This window comes from Piliocolobus tephrosceles, chromosome 21, assembly GCF_002776525.5.
Source record: "Piliocolobus tephrosceles isolate RC106 chromosome 21, ASM277652v3, whole genome shotgun sequence".
In the NCBI taxonomy this organism is placed as follows: domain Eukaryota; kingdom Metazoa; phylum Chordata; class Mammalia; order Primates; family Cercopithecidae; genus Piliocolobus; species Piliocolobus tephrosceles.
In genome coordinates this window covers 37,208,345-37,214,953 of record NC_045454.1, presented here as the reverse complement: position 1 = coordinate 37,214,953, position 6,609 = coordinate 37,208,345, and positions in this window count along the sequence as shown.

Genomic DNA, 6,609 nt, shown 5'->3' with positions numbered 1-6,609 from the left:
AAACAGACAGAAGTTTATTTCTCTCTCTAGTTTTGGTTCAACACGCAACTCTGCTTCATGCAACCATCTACAGACCCAAATTTCTTTCATTTTATTTCTCCATTAATCCCTAAGGCATTTGCCCTGTCTGCAGGTTGGGTCTTAGGTAAGTCCATATACCAGCTCACAAACAAGGAAAAAAGAGAGCATGGAGGAGGTAAGTCTACTGTCTTCGAAGCTTCACTCAGATGGTGCACACGTAACTTACATTCATATTCCATCAGTGAGAACTTAGCCACCCACATGGCCTCGCTGCAAGGGAGGCTGGAGAATATGATGTCCCTGCAAAGTCACAATTCTGTCTGCTACAAAAGATGGGAGAATAGAATGGGTACACAGTTAGTATTCTCCAAAGCATGATTCTGCTATTTCCTTCCCATGTACCCGTGAGCCAGTCATTTCACCCCTTTGAATCTCAGTGTTCTCATATGTAAAACAAAGATACTATTACCTACAGCCTAGGGATGTTAAGAGGATTAAATGAGGCCGGGCGCGGTGGCTCAAGCCTGTAATCCCAGCACTTTGGGAGGCCGAGACGGGCGGATCACGAGGTCGGGAGATAGAGACCAACCTGGCTAACCCGGTGAAACCCAGTCTCTACTAAAAAATACAAAAAACTAGCTGGGCGAGGTGGCGGGCGCCTGTAGTCCCAGCTACTCGGGAGGCTGAGGCAGGAGAATGGCGTAAACCCGGGAGGCGGAGCTTGCAGTGAGCTGAGATCTGGCCACTGCACTCCAGCCCGGGCGACAGAGTGAGACTCCGTCTCAATAAAATAGGAGGATTAAATGAGATAACGTGGTGCCTGTATACTGGCAAGAAGGATGATTGGAGATGTTAAATGGATAATCATGTTTTATTTAAATGTGTAGAAGAAAAACACAACTAGTATCTTAAGCCTACACTTAGGATGAGGCTAAAGAAGCTACTTGAGATTTGCTTAATGATTCAAAAACTATCCATCAAGGAAATAATAGTACTACTGGTACACAGATGTAGCCTTAGCAGATGCTGTTGCTGACCCCTTCTATATTTTTTCAGCCCACCCCATAGCTCACCTGCAGACAGTTCTCATACACACCAAAGACTTCCAACACAGAATGTTCTTGACCCTGCACAAGGAAGACCGAAACTGCCAGTGGAATTCTCAAAAGGTAACTGTATTAGTCTGTTCTCACACTGCTATAAAGAACTACCTGAGCAGCGTACGGTGGCTCACACCTGTAATCCCAGCACTTTGAGAGGCTAAGGCAGGTGGATCACCTGTAGTCAGGAGTTCAAGACCAGTCTGGGCAATATGATGAAATCCCGTCTCTACTAAAAATACAAAAATTAGATAGGCTGGCCAGGCGTAGTGGCTCACGCCTGTAATCCCAGCACTTTGGGAGGCCAAGGCAGGTGGATTACGAGGTCAGTAGTTCGAGATCAGCCTAACCAACATGGTGAAACCCCATCTCTGTCAAAAATACAAAAATTAGCTGGGTATGCCACGGGCATGGTGGCATGCGCCTGTAATCCCAGTTACTCGAGAAGCTGAGGCAGGAGAATCACTTGAACCCAGGAGGTAGAGGTTGTGGTGAGCCAAGATCGCGTCACTGCACTCCAGCCTGGGCGACAGTGCAATACTCAGTCTCAAAAAATAAATAAATAAATAGCCAGGCCATGGTGGCAAACACCAGTGATCCCAGCTACTCAGGAGGCTGAGGCACAAGAATCGCTTGAACCTGGGAGGCAGAGGTCGCAGTGAGCTGAGATCACACCGCTGCAGCATTCTAGCCTGGGCAACAGAGCAAGACCCTGTCTCAAAAATATAATAATAAATTAATAATAAATTTAAAAAAGAACTACCTGAGACTGGGTGACTGGATAATTTAGTAATTTATAAAGAAAACAGGTTCGATTGGCTCATGGTTCCACAGGCTGCAGAGGAAGCGTGGCTGGGGAGGCCTCAGGAAACTTTCAATCATGGTGGAAGGGAAAGCAGGCATATCTTATATGGCTGGAGCAGGAGGAACAGAGGGGAAGGGAGCTGCTAGACACTTTTAAACAACCAGATCTCATGAGAACTCACTCACTCACCATGCCCGTGGCACACCCAGCTAATTTTTGTATTTTTAGTAGAGACGGGGTTTCACTTGATGAGAACAGCAAAGGTCAGGGAAATGCACCCCTATGATCCAATCACCCCTCACCAAGGCCCTTCTCCAACACTGGGGATTACAATTCAACATGAGATTTGAGTGGAGACACAAATCCAAACCATATCAGTAACCATCAACCAATGAAGGTCAAGAATTGGTGGGTACCGGGTGCAGAGGTTCATGCCTGTAATCCCAGCACTTTGAGAGGCCAAGGTAGGTGGATCACCTGAGGTCAGGAGATCGAGGTCATCCTGGCCAACATGATGAAACCCCATTTCTACTAATAATACAAAAAATTAGCTGGGCTTGGTGGTGAGCACCTGTAATCTCAGCTACTCGGGAGGCTGAGGCAGGAGAATTGTTTGAACCCGGAGGCCGAGATTGCAGTGAGCCGAGATCACACCACTGCACTCCAGCCTGGGTGACAGAGCAAGACTCCTTCTCAAAAAATAAAATAAAATAAATGAAGTGGTGGGCAACTTACTCGCAGCGTCCTAACCCTTCCATAGGGTGACTCTGCAGTCTCTTACTCAGCTACTCAGAAGATCCTGAGTGGAACCAAGCACAAGTTACCCACTCATGAATGTATCTCCCCTCGCTACCACCTTTCCCCACTCCTCATGCTTCCTGGGACCACCTCCCACAAATCCTTGTTTTGAGGTCTACTTTTTGGGGGAACCCAAACTGAGACATGGACAAAAATTGGAGGTGATGTGGGAATGACGGAAGTTTGTCAACCCTGAAACAATGCATCTAAAACACTTGCTCAGTGCCTGGCACATAGTTAAGTGCTCAACAAACGTTGTTCATTGTTACCATTGTTGTTGTTACTTTCTTTAATTTTGGGAAACCACACATAACATAAAATTTACCGTTTAACCATTTTTAAGTTTACAATTCAGTCAGTGGCATTAAGTACACTTACTTTCCTGTGCAACCATCACTATCGGTTACCTCTAGAACACTTTGCATTTTGCAAAACTGAAACTCTGTACCCATTAAACAACAACTCCTCGCTCTGCCTCCCCGCAGCCCCTGGCAACCACCATTCTACTTTCTCTTTCTATGAATTTAACGACTTTAGTTACTTCATATAAGTGGAATCATACAGTATGATTCAAGGTACAGCCCTATTGTTGTAACGTGTCAGAATTTCTTCTTTTTCTTTTTTTTTTTTTTTTTTTTTTTTTGAGACAGAGTCTCGCTCTGTCGCCCGGGCTGGAGTGCAGTGACCGGATCTCAGCTCACTGCAAGCTCCCCCTCCCCTACGTCCGCCATTCTCCTGCCTCAGCCTCCCGAGCAGCTGGGACTACAGGCGCCCGCCACCTCGCCCGGCTAGTTTTTTGTATTTTTTAGTAGAGACGGGGTTTCACCATGTTAGCCAGGATGGTCTCGATCTCCTGACCTTGTGATCCGCCTGTCTCGGCCTCCCAAAGTGCTGGGATTACAGGCTTGAGCCACCGCGCCCGGCTTTTTTTGAGACAGAGTCTTACTCTGTCGCCCAGGCTGGAGTGCAATGGCTGGATCTCCGCTCACTGCAACCTCCCCCTCCCAGGCTCAAGTGATTCTTGTGCCTCAGCCTCTCCAGAAACTGGGATTTAGGCATGCACCACCATGCCAGCTTATTTTTGTATTTCTAGTAGAGACAGGGGCTCACCATATTGGCCAGGCTGGTCTTGAACTCCTGATCTCAAGTGATCCACTCACCTCAGCCTCCCAAAGTGCTGGGATTACAGGCTTGAGCCACCACACCCAGCTAGAATTTCTTCCCTTTCTAAGGCTAAGATTCCATTACATGGATAGACCATATTTTGTTCATTCATTCAGCCACTGATGGACATGGGCTGCTTCCACCTTTTGGCCATCATGAATAATCCTGCTATGAACATGGTAAACAATGTCGTTTTTCCTTTTTTCATTCATTCACTTATTCATTTATTCAGAGTGCCAGGAATTTTGACATGCCAACGTCCAAACGGAGGGCATTTCAGGAATAGTTTCCATATATAGTCAGCCCTTCACATCTGTGGGTTCCACGTCCTCAGATTCAACCAACCATGGATCCAAAATATTCAGGAAAAAATTAAAAATAACAATACAACAATAAAAATAATACAAATTTTAAAACCAATACAGTATAACAACTATCTACATAGCACAAACATTATATTGGGTGTTCTAGGTAATTTATTTTATTTTTTTTTTTTTTGAGAGTCTCACTGTTTCACCAAGGCTGGATTATAGGTGTGAACCACTGCATCCAGCCAAAAATTTTATATAAGAAACTTGAGGCTGGGCATGGCGGCTCACGCCTGTAATCCCAGCAGTTTGGGAGGCCGACATGGGTGGATCACCTGAGGTCAGGAGTTCGAGACTAGCCTGGCCAACATGATGAAACCCTGTCTCTACTAAAAATACAAAAAATTAGCCAGGCGTGGTGGCGGATGCCTGTATTCCTAGCAACTCGGGAAGCTGAGGCAGGAGAATCGCTTGAACTGGGAAGGCAGAGGTTGCAGTGAGCCAAGATCGCGCCACTGCACTCCAGACTGGGCAACAAAAGCAAAAGTGTGTGTCAGAGAGAGAGAGAAAGAGAGAGGGAGAGAGAGAGGAAAGGAGGAGGAGGGAAGGAAGGAAGGAAGGAAGGAAGGAAGGAAGGAAGGAAGGAAGGGAGGAAGGAAGGAAGGAGAAAGAAAAAGAAACTTGAGGCCGGGCACGGTGGCTCACGTCTGTCATCCCAGCACTCTGGGAGGCCAAGGCAGGCGGATCACGAGCTCAGGAGTTTGAGACCGGACTGGCCAATATGGAGAAACTCTGTCTCTACTAAAAACACGAAAATTAGCTGGGTGTGGTGGCATGTGCCTGTAGGCCCAGCTACTCGGAGGCTGAGGCAGAAGAATCGCCTAAACCCAGGAGGCGGAAGTTGCAGTGAGCCGAGATCGTGCCGCTGCACTCCAGCCTGGGTAACAGAGCGAGACTCCATCTCAAAAAACAAAAAAAAAGAAAAAGAAACTTGACCATCCTGGGATTTTTGTATTTTCAGGGGGTCATGGAATCAATCCCCCGTGGATACCGAGGGTTGACTGTGATTTGGGAGTGTAGAGGGATTTCTTATTTTAAAAAAGACCCCCTAAGCCGAAGGAGGCAGCTTTGAAGGATGTCTTAAGATCTTGGTCTTTCCTTAAAGGAGTGATTATCAACAAGGGGGATGATTTCACTCGCTCCCAGCCCCAGGGACATTTGGCCATGTCCAGAAACAGTTTTGACTGTGGTGACTGGGGATGGGATACTACTGGCATGTAACGGGTAGAGGCCAGGAATGTGGCTCAACGTTCTCTATTGCACAGGAAAAACTCTTGTGCTGTAAAGAATAAGCTAGGAGGCTGGGCCCGGTGGCTCATGCCTGTAATCCCAGCACTTTGGGAGGTTGAGGTGGGAGGATTGCTTGAGCCCAGGAATTCAAGACAAGCCTGGGCAACATGGCAAGACCCCGACTCTACTGAAAATCAAAAAACTTAGCTGGGCATGGTGGTATATGCCTGTAGTCCATGCCTGTAGCTACTCGGGAGGCTGAGGCAGCAGGACTGTTTGAGCCCAGGAGGTCGAGGCTGCAGTGAGCCATGATTGCAGTACTGCACTCCAGCCTGGGTGACAGAGCAAGACCCTGTCTCAAAAAAAAAAAAATTATTCAGGCAGCAAAGAGTTAAGGTATGCCATCCCACTCTGCACCTACTTTGAAAGGTAGCTGCAAACCAGGTGCAGTGGCTCACGCCTGTAATCCTAGCACTTTGGGAGGCCAAGGCGGGTGGATCATCTGAGGTCAGGAGTTTGAGACCAGCCTGGCCAACATGGTGAAACTCCATCTCTACTAAAAATACAAAAATTAGCCGAACGTGGTGGCGGTCCCCTGTAATCCCAACTACTCAGGAGGCTGAGGCAGGAGAATCATGTGAACCTAGGAGACGGAGGTTGCAATGAGCCAAGATCATGCCATTGCACACCAGCCTGGGTGACAAGAGCAAAACTCCATCTCAAAATAAATAAATAAACGAACAAACAAATAAATGGTAGCTGCATTTAGCTGGGCATGGAGGATCTCACCTGGAATGCCAGCACTTGGGAGGCCAAGGTGGGAGAACAGCTTGAGGGGCCAGGAGTTCAAGACTAGCCTGGGCGACATAGCAAGATCCCATCTCTACCAAAAATCTAAAAACTAATATAAAAAAAAAGACAAAGAAATAAAAATTAGCCAGATGTGGTGGCACACACCTGTAGTCCTAGCTACTTGGGAGGCTGAGGCAGGAGGATCGCTTGAGCCAGGAGTTGGAGGCTGCAATGAGCTATGATTGCATCACTGAACTCCAGCCTGGGCAACCGAGTGAGAACCCTGTCTCTTTAAGAAAAAAAAGAAAGAAAGGAAAGGAAAGGAAAGGAA